Below are 13,617 nucleotides of genomic sequence, written 5' to 3'. Positions count from 1 at the left end.
CATTATCCTTCTAAGTTTTTAGTTACATATTTCTCGCTGTTTTCATTAAAATGCATATTCGTATTTCTGTGCTTGCCTCAATGTCGAGATACAGAGCATTCACGCATATAATTACAGTCAGGACGAATTCTGAAGGATATTTGTCATGAAATCCGTTACATAGGATCAGGTTGGAGATGTTTTCATGAGTGACGGTTGGCCAGATTATGATTACAATGTTTTGAAAATGGTACGGCGGTTGTAAAGGTAATTCCAGGAGTCCTGATTTGCATAAATGATTAAATTTAGTGTGGCTTAGTGTGGTAGTTTAGGGAAGGTGGCGGGTGATGAATTAATATGTTTGTCACTTTGATAACGTTCTTTAGTTGCGATTATTTCAAGCTGGTGCTGAGTTAGAGATACTTTTAGAATCTTATGATTTTAATCAACATTTAATAGGGCTGTAGCATCTGCTTTTTATAGTGCGTAATACTGGGCTTCTCACCTCCTATCTATAATAAATAATGTCCTCGATATTCACAAGTAGCTTTATGTACAGCCTAGTCCTGTTTTCCTTGAAACTCTGTAAGCAATCCCTATGAAATTATGAATATCTTCTTGCCCTCATATCCCTTGAAAGCTTCAAAGCGTGTGGCAACCTTATGCACATAAATTTGCTACCGATTAAGTACTGCATTAGATATGTATCTTTCGTACTATGCTCACCATATAATTAATAGTCTGCATCTACGGAATTCCATATTTCTAATACTAAGCGTTCCGCATCTGCTGCAGACAAAGAGGGAGATTTTGAAGCTCTTCTAATATATATTTTGGAGACATATTCCAAAAATTTAATTAACAGAATGTTAAATGTACTTCTGTTATGAGAATTTAGAAAGTATCTTTTCCGTGGGATTAAAATAGAGGAAATAAGAAAAAATCTGACCGCCCGAGCAGGGACTTGAACCCTGGACCGTTGGATTAAAAGTCCAACGCTCTACCGACTGAGCTACCCGGGCAACGAAAACCAGGGAGTTTAGAATAGAGGCGGTCATTTTTGAAAAGAAAGATTCTTGAAATTCAACGTGTTCAACCATATTTTTAGGTAATAATAGACTAAAATGACAATGTAGATACATATATGGCAACCTAAAATAATCTAATTAAAAGTATTGTTAATGCAATCATATCTGTGAGTAGATAGCGTAAAAGATGTATTCACGAAAGGGAATAATTTGCCCATGAATACTTTAGAACACAATCTTTTCATATTTTTGAGAGATACTTATAATAAACAGAGATATATGCGTGTGTGCCTGTATTTACTTGAAGTAGGCGCTACTTTTGGTCGAAACATTACGTTTATTAATGTATCTTCTTTTTCAGAGCTATTTTTTGCCAAGAATATTTGCGTGATTTTTCCCAATATTTTTAAATTAAGATAAATATTTCGCTATCTCTTACTGTACGAGACTATGATCTTGCCAGTCCTCATGTATTCCTCGGAAACTTGGGTTCTTAGCAAGCAAAAATTGCGAACTCTTGGCCGCTTTCGAGAGAAGAATCCTCCGAAGAATTTTTGGCCCCCTACATGAGGATGAACGATTCCGTAGCCTACACGATGATGAAATCTATGAGCGATACCATGACCGTCCGGTTGTGGATAAAATCTGGCTCAATAGGTCACGGTGGGCGGGTCACTTAATCCGTATGGATGAGGATGATCCCACCCGGAAAGTCTATAAGGTCAATATCTATGGTAGAAAGAGAAGACGAGGCAGACCCTGCCTAAGATGGAGCGATGGCGTAGGTGAGGACGCCAGACAGCTTTTAGGGACATCGAATTGGTGGACCTCGGGGCAAAACCGGGATGTCTGGAGTTCCTTATTAGGGCAGGCCTAGAACGGATACCGGTTGTTGCGCCGTTGCTGATGATGATTTCGCCATCTACGAGGCGAATATTTATTATACTTAAATCACGATGTAAACCACTGCTTTTGATGAACCAAGATGCCTATGCTCTTCTCTCAAGGATCTTTGATTGCGTCTACTGCAGCAATTTAATCTTAGAAATTTGCGTTGCACTCCACAATTGAATTCTTTAGGTCCAGATGGGTTTACTTAATATGATAATGATTAGCTGGAATTTCGAAGATCAGATTGGTAAGCGGATTAAAGGATTCAGTGAAATACGTAGAACGCAAGCTTGAGGTGGCACGAGGTAGGCCTTCATTTGAACAAAAGCGCCAACACTAACAGCGTCCACTGAAGCAACAATGTAGAACTCGCTACTAAAATAGACAACGCAGGAAACCATGGTCCGTGTCCTTACGAAGACTTGTTCAACTTCGTTAATCCACAAAAAATTAAAAAACGCCGTAACCTGTCTCTAGCCCGGTTGTGAAAAGAGAAGGGATAGATAGGTTCAGTTTGAATGGATGCACGCCACCGCAGCATCTCAGGGGGTAAGTGAGGAAAATACAGGAACTTTGCAGTCTTGTAGACAACTCACTGAGGAAGCTATCACCATACCTGGCAGTTAGGTACAAAATGCAAAACCTAAAAATGAGAAGGAGAAATTTGAGGCTCAGTATGGATAACCGGTAGGAGTCGTCGGACTTGGTGACTGGGTCAGGCTCCCATGATGGACAGCAGGTTCGCGTAGGCAGCAGATGAAGCGGACTGAGGAAATGAACCTCTTCATCAGACCAGATATTCCCAGGCTCTATGCATCTCCAGGAATTTTATCTCAAATCAATGATGAGATTGCATCTCAGCTGCGTGCTGATATGTTGTTGCTGCAACTGCATACAATCACATGTGTATTGTGGTGCAGTTACGACTACCAAATTGCACAGTCAGAAGATTCGCTTTGGTGTTATTGGCTTGAGTGACCGAAGAGATCCACCATGGAAAATTCGTCTAGAGCGTCGGCGGGACTCACTAAGGCAGGACATTGCTAGACTGATTCAGATCAGCACTGGCAATGCCAGCAGGCAAATGAGAAATAAAGTGCAGGGGGTTTACCTGAACTATGCCAGCCCCCGTGAGATACCCGTAGTTGAAATTCTGGACACACTAAAGCAGAAACTTTCTGTCATGCAATCGGTTACGACGGCGTCCAGGCAGTACAGTTTTCGGTGGTGGAAGCGAAAGAGTATTGGGGTGGCCTTTGGGGGTTACCCGCCCAGCATGCTGAGTGGATCACCGCCGTAGGAAACCGCCATGCCGCTACCCTTGGCATAAATTTCGCGGATGCTACCGAAGAATAGGTTCAACGAGCCATAAACATCTCGAAGAACTAGAGGGGACCTGGTCTCAGATCGAGTGCAGAATTTCTAGTATAAAAAATTTACCAGTATACAGCCGGTTAGCACATATAATAGTATAAATCCGGTGGAATTTCCACCCTTCCTCACTGCGGGAATTACCTACCTTGTCCCTAAAAAGTCCACGGTTCAGGACGCCGTGGATACAAGACCGATTACTTGTATACCAACCCACTACAAATTTATAACGTCCATTATTAGTGGAAAGGTCAATGCGCACCTCGAGACCAACAACATTCTGTCCGAGAAGACGAAGGGGTGCAGAGCTGGGTCAAAGGGTTGCAAAGAGCAACTCGACTCGGTAGTTTTAGGACAGGCAACTAGAGGCCGTTGATAAATAGTTCTGCTCAGCTCAACTAAGCAACTGATTAGTAAAATTAATTGTCTCTACATGGAAGACCCGTATCTACAACTCCGGATTCGTTATTGTCATTCAATTGAACAAAATTTCTGCTATTTCATAGAAAAATCAAGGACCCCTACATTGTCTATCTGATCCAGAAGTTAAAACAGTTCTTTTTGTTTCTATCCTAATCCTAGATTAGCAAGGGGAATATTTAAATCCTCTTCAAAGTCACTTTCCTCCATTAGCGCAGTGTTTCACAAGATTCTTTCAATTCGATTGCAGTGCAGTATGCGAAACTGAGTCCCAAGTACAGTCCCGTTCAGTGGTGGGATCAGCTCATCTTGATTGGTTGCGTTATTTTCATCGGTCTGATCTGGGTGGAGTCGGGAAACTCTCAAATCACCACCTAGCGCGTCAAATCAACATTACATTGGTGGGCCTCTTGGTCGTTTCCGATGTTTAGTCCAATTTCAGCAACTAAGTTTTCGTCAGCGCGAATTACATGTCCAAACCATCAAAGACGCCTGTCCCGAAATTTTCCATGAACGGTGCAACCCCATATCAATCACGAATGCCCCATTTCAAATGTAGTCATGTTAAGCCACTAGTCCAAGGTAACATCTTTGTCCCCATTACGACGAGGCGCGGTTCGTTGTCTTTTACAGTCGCTCAACATTCAGAACCACGAAGGTCCATAGCACGGGCCACAGTGTGGTAGATTTTGGAATTGTGACATTCGTTAATGCGTCGAACACCAGTTGTGATACGTCACTTCATTCAAGTTAAAAAGTTAGGCCACAGTAGCGGCTTAATAAATAAGCGTATTTTGGTAAATTATAATCTGATAAAGGATCCAATCCTTAATTGCACATAAGATAAACCGTAAAAATATTTTTTTTTGAAAGTAATATAAAAGGAAATGATGGCTATACAGCTTTCCTTCGATTGAAGCTTTCTTTTTTGAGGAACATGCGACCGAATTTTTAATTTACAGTGAACATTTTTTTAGCTTTTACATACACATAGCTAGAGAAGAACAAAGGATTTTTGCGAGATGTTAATATTTGTAAAAACGGCGCATTTTAACATTTGTACAACTTGAAAAATGTAGTTTCGGGAGAAAGGCATTTCAAATTTTCGGTATGTTCGCATCATACTGAGGGAGGTTGCGCCAAAATTCAAAATACAAGCATTTAGATATTTTCTCCACTTGAGTCTTTGAATATGCCACTCTTAAAGGCATTTTTTCAGCAGAAAAATATCGACCTTTTAAAATTTCTGCAGTAGTCCTTAAGATTTGAAACCGCCCATCTTGGATTAATTGTTACTGACTATGCCATGCAAGCAAGTCCCTAAGTATCTGGCCCTTACGCTAAAGAAATTCATGATCATCATCAACGGCGCAACAATAGTATCCGGTCTAGGCCTGACTTAATGAGGAACTCCAGACATCCCGGTTTTGCGCCGAGGTCCACCAATTCGATATCCCAAAAAGCTGTCTGGCGCCCTGACCTACGCCATCGCTCCATTTCAGGCAGAGTCTGCCTCGTTTTCTTTTTCTACCATAGATATTACCCTTATAGACTTTGCGAGCTGGATCATCCTCATCCATACGGATTAAGTGACCCGACAAAATTACTTATTGGAAATTGTATGCTACCAGATTACTTCCCCTCCTCAAAGCAGATAAAAAGAGTGCGTGGACCCTTCGTTTCACAAATAGGAACTTAAACACCACCTTTGCCGATTTCCGCAAATGTGTTTCAGCTCCCCAAGTCTTACCGACTATCCTACACTCTTTCCCCATTACTGTACGTCTGGTGCGAAAATATTTGTGAAGGAACCCGAGGCCACTAGAGCGACATTTTTGTTGTCCCTTAAGAAGTGGGACATGAAAACCCTAGTAGGGCTTTTAACGGGAAACTGCCCCTTAAAGTACCACATGGAAAAGATTGGAGTGGTGGTCTCGGCCATATGCAGCCAATGCGAAAAGGAAGAAAAGACGGCTCTGCATTTCGAAAATACTTGGCTTTGGAGAATCTTCTCAGATTCACGGAAGCTTGCGAACGCCGTGGGCGAGAGATCGATGAACAGGCGATCTTCGGGGGTAGTACAATGGGCCTCGCAAAGGTCTGAGTGTTTGGAGCTGCGGCTCCCCCCACTAAACTACACTAACATAATCCATGGGTAGTGGGATTTAACTGCATGGCATATCTAGCAATGGAGCTGCCTTCCTTTCTTAATGTGTGGCCTATCTACTGCTACTTGCACCTTTTGATCCAAAGGAAGGCAAAGGCGAAATACAGCCTGGTTCACAAGATGAAATGAACGGTATTTCTATTTCTCTTTCAGCTACGATTGTGGCATTAGCTCTTGGGTGAATCCAAAGCCAAACTTTCCAGTCCATGTTAGCCTCACATGATTAAAATACGTTTAAGAGATCAGGCCACTCAACTAGCTGCACATTCCTGTTTACGGTAAGGTCCTGTTTAAGGAGCTGAGAACAAAGATCACTGCCAGTGGAGAGTATGACGCGATTTTCTGAACGATGGTTCAGGTTACGCGCACCTGGTTACCAAGGAGTAGATACATCACTTAGCGCTCCGTCGAACTCCATATAAAAGTGAATGTCTGGGGAGAAGCATGAGCAGAGGGCAGTTCCGAGTGCTTCTTCATGGAAAATTTGGATTTAATACAATAAAAGGACCTAAAAGGTTAGATGTCACCGTTTGAAGTCGATAGTATCATCAGGATATATAATAAAGTTTTCTAAACCGATGATTATTTTAAAGAACCTTCAAGAAACTGAAGAGAATAGGGACCTTATTAATTGCTCGAAAAAATGTATGTCAAATGACTGCATCACTGACGTCACAGAATAAGCAACCGAAATTGCTAGATAAATGTTACAAGAGAATGTGACAAGCATGCTCCCTAATCACTGCTAAGTCCAATGGCAATCTAGGTTTATTAGCCAACGTTTTACATGAAAACTATTGCATGATTTTTCCGTTGGAGGCTGAATTTTATTTTAGTAACATATATCGTATTTCGGGAACCATTCTTTAATGTAATAACGTAAGGTTTTCTACTTTTTCCTTAGCTATCTTGAAAAAATGATGAATACAAAAAATGGTAGAATTCGCTCATTGACTGTAGTCATTTGTATATGTAGAAGAACTGGAAGAATTTTTCCACAGATACAGTTATTACAGATAGAAGATTTTATGGAGAAAAATCTTCGTACAATTACCAGCAGCTCCTTACTCAGAAAGTTCAGATGAAGGGAAGATATAAAACTCATTGCCACCTTTGTAAGTTATTTTTTTGCAAGAAAAAATATAAAGGGACTTCGAAAAACCTCTAAGGGGGGAGGCAAATCTGATGCTCTTATAGACCAAATATTTAAAGTTGAATTTAAAGTTTCAAAAGACCACACAATATTACTAAATGACGTGATCAAAAAATCTTCGACTACATGATTTAGACACTTACATAGACCGCGAATTATCTATTTTGCCAATTCTATCTGCGAATTACAATCTATTCAGAGACTATCTTGCATCTATGTAGACCACAGCTTTATGTACATTAAGTTAGTTCATACGCGAGCAATAGACTTCCCCCATCATATATTCAAATTCTAAGATTAAATTTGTTATTCTTATCATTTTAATTAGATTTTTCTAAATCTACTAAAAAGATCTTCACCGCCCGAGCAGGGACTTGAACCCTGGACCGTTGGATTAAAAGTCCAACGCTCTACCGACTGAGCTACCCGGGCTGCGAGAACTCTCTCACTATCGCCAGTGAAAAAATTCTGGCCCAAAACAGTACGATTAGCCTTTACTCTCGCCAGCAAACCACTATCGCAACTAACAACAAACCACTAACCTTTGCGGATATTTTCAAATTAATTCTGGTTTCCAACACTAAATCATGCTCTTCCTTAATTAATTTTTAATTGGCACTTAAAGAGTCAACACACCATCACAGGCGAATTAAAAATTTATGTACACATGTGAGCTGAGATTTTTAAATATTATATCACACATGATACCGCAGCATCCCAAAGGAACATCACCAACTCCATAAAGAACCCGAAAAAGTTGCCAAACTCCACGTGAACAGAATGCACACTGCAGTGGTTGTCGCAACACGACTATGAATACCTCAGGCTCCCGGTACGGCCGACAGCAAGTTTTTAAAGTTCCGCAATAGGAAGTAAAAGTTTCGTCCGCGCGCGTGGAGTTCTTCACTTTCACTCAATAGAATTGCACTGGCCACGTTTCGCAGCGCTTCCTACAAGAGGAATGTGCTCTCACGATGCATCCTCAGGATACGAGCCCACTCAGCCTGGCAGTTAGATTTTATAGTCTGTTGTGTAGTACGTATGGACGTTGAGATGTAGTACGCGCGTTCAGCCTCCGTACACGAGGATATGTCCTATCGAATGGGTATAATGTTCATGAAAGCTCCCATGCTTCCTACAGATCTGCCTGATGTATCCAAACAACCGTTGTGTTTTGTACAGATACACTGACTTTAAGAAGTATCCACACAGGCGATGGATGGAAGCATCCTTTGTGGCTGGAAAGCGCTTTGAGAGTTATTGTAGAAAATTCGAAAGCGCTCATCAACAAGAAACCAACGCAACAGATTGTGTACATTGAATAAGATAATCATGTTCATCTATTCTAGGTTAATAAAAGCAAATTAAGGAGTTCACCTTTGCAAAATTACCAATAAACACGTTTATCCTTCCCAGTGACAGTGATGATGAGAGAGGCCGGAAAGTGGTAGTTATGATCGTTGTAGAAAGATGAGGTTTGAAGGACTATTTTGAGTAAATGAATAGGAACAATTACATACGTATATCTTGAGTGTTAACCTTAACCTTCTTCAGGTTATGCTACTTTTTATCGCATATTATCAATCTTGTCCCACTTTAACTAGGAAAGCAATCGTAAAGGGTTAGTCCTGTGGGAGATCCTTATTCGCAACGACTAGCAGGCAAACATCCTCACAGAAGAGATGGAAATTGCCTTGTGAACTAACATTTCACGTTGTGAACACAAAAAGCCTTTTATTTGGTTGCTTGGTTTTCGTCTACCGCAGCTAAAAGCTCTGGATTTCAGGAACACCAACTGGCTGGCAACCTGAACGTCAGGTTGCCCCTGCTTTAACTATTACTGAATCAGAGAGTTTCTAACGATGCCATTGACCGTGCGGTTCGTGAATTTACTGAAGCAATTTAGATGATAAATGACGGATTCATATTAAATTTTCCAAGTTTATCTCTGTCCCAACATCCACCACAGGAAAACCTTATAGCCGAGACTATTAAGAATAGCTATTCCCCGTGGTACTCATTCCTTAAGAACGAGATCAATGATCTCGATACCTCAATCCGTGGAAGGATCTTGACCCGATATGCTAATCACCTCCCTAATCCCCAATATCGTGCTAAACTCAAACGCACACAAGGAGATTAGGTGAATATCTCCTTCACTTGGCAAAAGCTGCCAACGTCAGGTCATCACCTCCCGAAAAAGCAAACGCCCTTGCTAACCATTTCAACAAGGCCCACTACCCTACTCTCCATACGCTTGGTCAAAGCTTTGAAATCGTCGCCAGTGCATCAATCGACTTCCTTCGATTCTCATAGTCCCCCTCCTATGCAATCAGCCCCCTTTAATCCAACATAGAACATTGTTACCCACTGGATACAAGAGGGTTCACAATTCCCACCTTTTCATAAAATTGCATTGCAAGAGGAGTAACCATCTCTGAGAAAATTGGTGTGACAGACGAACCTATGAAGAGTTGCCAGATCTCTCATCAGGCGCAACCCCAGGTGGCGGATAGGGGCATACCTATTGATGTGTAAATATGTGTTCATGCATTTTCTTTTCAGATTGTGCATGGATTAGTGTGTGCTCAACTATGGTATGTGGACCAAAATGGCTATAGGAAGGATAGCTGGAACATAAAACACCCATGGAATACGTGAGAAGGACTAAACTTTTGGTGAAAGGACTCAGAACGCTACTACCGGTTTTTGGGTGGTGGCAGTACCTCGGTGGTGGACAACTTGGCCACCGTAGCAAATAATGCTTGCAGTGATTTGGTATAGGGAAGGAGGTGCTCAAGCGTAGTACCAGCTTACCGAGAACACCGGTAACAAAACCAAACATGAAATGAAGGCAGATCGCTGGAAGACAGAAACAGTAACAACACCTACCGTGTGTATTCAAGAAGGGCAACAGGACGAGATACTCCAGGACCAAGAAAGAGACCCATTCAGAAGAAGCTCGACAACTCTGAGATCTCTACCAATGTTAAAGACAGTAAAGGATAAGGTACAAGGAAGGCCAATATATGGCAAATGTGAAGGAGCGTATAAAAGGAGTAACTCCACCGAGATTCATAGAGACATGAACCCTGATTCGGAGGAATTACCCTTCACCCAGTTTGTGGCCAAAATTGTTGAGCTGTCCAAGTTTATCAATGACAAGCACAACGTACTCCAAACCAAGGACTAAAGTTACCAGCAAAAAGGTTAAAACAAAAGCAAAAGTGCGAATTCATCCAAGGACGTTTGTTATCTCCAGAAAGGGCAAACTGTCGCATCTATCCAGAACAAACTGCAAAATCCAGAGGAGAAGAGGAAATCGCGGATACGTACGTCGTTTATACTAGCTTGTCTAGGCCAGTGTATTTTTGAAAATGTTCACCACCACAAACAAAAAACACAGACAGAAAGTAAATCGATTTTAATCAGATTTTGTTTTGCACAAAACCTTAAAAATGCTCAGTCTCCATCAGCCCCCTCCTCTCCAATATTATTCAACTATTGCTTATTGAACGCTCATTTTCCTCGAGGTGGAGCTATCCCAAAGAAAATCGAAAACCCTCTCCTTCCTTAAATTTTGGAGCAGACCATCAAATTAGTGATAGGTGAACACTGCAACAGAACCCTACTATCTCGGACTTCTGCATAGTTCGCCAAACGAACATGTCATTTGGTTGAGTATGCCTTCCTTGCCCTGAAAACCAATCTCTTCATCATCATCATTATCAACGGCGCAACAACCGGCATCCGGTCTAGGCCTGCCTTAATAAGGAACTCCAGACATCCCGGTTTTTGCGATGAGGTCCACCAATTTGATATCCCTAAAAGCTATCTGGCGTCCTGACCTACGCCATCGCTCCCTCTTAGGCAGGGTCTACCTCGTCTTCTTTTTCTACCATAGATATTGACCTTATAGACTTTCCGGCCTGGATCATCAAATGCTTGCCTTTTTAACAAAAGGAAAATTGTTGTCCCCGTATGGCAATAGAGACTCGTTTATAAGCTAAGTGATACCCCTCACTCTCATTAGGACCTATAAAAGCTAATTTTCAGCTTTCTAGCTAATGTTTAACTTTCTAGAGGGGCGGCAATACAAAGTAAAAGTTCAGCAGCAACTGCGCTCTTCTTACACCAATCCGGCTGAAATCCCACAAGGCTCAGTCCTTTTCGCTCAGCTCAAGGTTTGCTACTATAAGCAGTTAATCCGACCTCTAATCAGTTTCGGCTTCATTTTCTGGACCGACACCTCTCCTTATCAGAGAGAAAGGTTGCGCCTTAAGGAAAGGCAATTTCTCCGCCATTGTACCGGCATATTAAAAAACGAGGATGTATGAAGTATAGTATAGACCAGATAGACCAGATCCTCTATGAAGCCACCAAAACACCATGCATCAACGCCATCCTGACCAGATACGCGATCGAATTCCTTGAAAGGTGCTACCCTAACTCGTTAGTTGCTCAGTGTCTCGCCCAGTCCAAACCAATTCCCACAAATTCTCCTTGCCTTTACTACAAAAGCGACAACCGTTTTTCGACAGGGCAGGTAGAGTAGCCCTTTAAGCAGGTCGCCACTCCCACGCCCAATTCGTTCCCCAACTAAACAAAATGCGAACACGCGATTTACAACCCACTTTGCCACTCTAATCCCTTTCCCATCGTTATCCTTGCATTTCTCTCCAACCCTATTTTAGAATTACTGACAATAAAGATTAGAGGTCCTTGGTAGCTCCAGGTACAGATATCGAAAAACAATGACAGGGAATTTGTCTAATTTGAGATATTGATAGATGTTTCCAGCGCTATGTTATCAAATATCATGCTAGAGCCAAGCTTAAGTAAAGGAGGACGGTTTGAGAGAATGCACCTTGCACTATTTTCAGTAAAATAAAAACCAAATTGCTGCGGTCACGGAAAGGGATACACAAAGTATAGATGTGATTACCCCACCGTGCTAAATCCTGCCTGACCTCTCCAGGTGACAACTCCCATGATAGGCCGACAAGTAAAGCGCATTGAGCGCCGTTAGCAAACGTGATCATGCGACTGAACAAAATGATAAGGTGCCAACCGCTGCGATATCACTAAAAATGGTAGTCCACCGGGTTTTTATATTTACACCTGCTAAACTCCTCATAGTGTTGCCAAATTACTCGTAGAAGATGATAAGCACTTTGGTTCGATGCGAGAAGACGAAACTCAAATCAATCGAGAAACTAGCGCCTCAAATATGGTAGCCGAAAAATAAGCTTCGAGGGTTAGGTAATGGGTGGGCGGAACTAGGCATGGGATTTGTGTACACCAGAAATGCATCCATTTTCCCTGTGTTAATGCCGCTCCGATGAGATGTAATAGGCCATCTGTCATCTTAAAAATTAGCGTTTTCAATGGCTTTTGATCTCCTCGGGCGATGTATGTATCGCGGTAGAATTGAGCTGCAAGGATGCCCTAGCTGGTAAGCGAAACTGGTGTATCAATGCTCTTTCCAGAAAGAAAAGTATCTTTTCTCGCTAACGATAATGGTTGCAACAAAAGGCGTAAACCTCAACATGCAAAGGAACTACAGGGGGCAGAACATAGCTATTCTCACCGATAGCCAAGCAGCGATCAAGGCACTTAGGTCCAACCAGGTGAACTCTAAACTGGTATGGGAATGCCTTGAGAAACTGAATACACTCGGCTCGTCCAACAAGGTCTGGATACTTTGGGTTCCAGGCCATGCTGGGCTGGAAGGCAATGAAGCAGCGGATGAACTAGCCAAGAAGGGAGCAGGGATGCCTTTATACGGGCCAGAACCCTTCTGTGGAATCGGAAACGGTTTCATGGCTATGAATCTAAGAAACGAAGAAAAACGGTTGAGGGAACTATATTGGGCGGGCCTACCAGGGATGGAGCAGTCCAGAGTGCTTATTGGGGGATACGAACCCATGCGCACAAAGGATTGCTTAAACCTCACCAAAAAGAACCTCCGAATCATAGTGGGAATTCTCACTGGTCATTGTCGGCTGAACTACCACCTAGGGAAGCTAGGGATATCTACGGACACTGCCTGCAGGTTCTGTGAGGAGGAGGACGAAACCTCTATGCACGTCCTGGGACAGTGTCCAGCACTTGTGCAAAGTAGGTCGATACATCTGGGAGAACACTTAATACCAGATGCAAAGCTGAAACTTCTGGAAGTGGGCAACATACTAAAGTTCCTAACGGTTACTGGCCTGCTTGAGATACTATGATCAACAGGTACACTATAACCAGTAAAAGGGGCACAATAGTTCTTCAAGGACGCGGTGCGACTTTCCCTTAACAAAAATAATAAATAATAAATAATAAACCTCAACATTTGAATCGGCCTCGATTCGAAGGTTGGCTCCATGATTGTGATCAAGCGCAGTCTTAAAATGTTATCTAAATTCTGTCGAATCGGCAGTGAATCATCCTGGATGATACCGGAGGGACTGGCTGGCTTACTGCAATGCTCAGCGGATGCCGAAGATTTCATCTGCGACCGCGGTAAATGGATCCAAATTCTTGGATCCATAAAATATGCTGATCAGTATAAGAAAGACCTGGAGAGAGCTGAAGTACATTTCGGCGACGCGTAGGCGAAC

At 42.2% G+C, this 13,617-nt stretch overlaps 1 protein-coding gene and 2 non-coding genes across 5 annotated transcripts in view; all 3 read right to left on the bottom strand.

Annotated features, from left to right (window-relative positions):
- Positions 1 to 13,617, bottom strand: part of LOC119659527 (hexosaminidase D) — a 44,038-nt gene that overhangs the window by 19,629 nt on the left and 10,792 nt on the right. The window contains exon 1 of one of the 3 annotated variants that reach the window (XM_038067665.1): positions 7,552 to 8,048. The exons of the other annotated variants lie outside the window; for them this stretch is intronic. The gene's annotated coding sequence lies outside the window, so the exon portion shown is untranslated. Of the gene's footprint in view, positions 1 to 7,551; positions 8,049 to 13,617 lie in introns of those variants that run through there. 3 annotated transcript variants of the gene reach the window in all.
- Trnak-uuu lies at positions 929 to 1,001 on the bottom strand. The gene has a single exon. It is a non-coding gene; the product is annotated as a tRNA-Lys (tRNA).
- On the bottom strand, positions 7,369 to 7,441 carry Trnak-uuu. Its single transcript has one exon. It is a non-coding gene; the product is annotated as a tRNA-Lys (tRNA).

Source organism: Hermetia illucens, chromosome 6 (genome assembly GCF_905115235.1).
Source record: "Hermetia illucens chromosome 6, iHerIll2.2.curated.20191125, whole genome shotgun sequence".
Lineage (NCBI taxonomy): Eukaryota > Metazoa > Arthropoda > Insecta > Diptera > Stratiomyidae > Hermetia > Hermetia illucens.
Note: the sequence above shows the minus strand (reverse complement) of the source record. Positions and strands in the feature narration are given on the sequence as shown.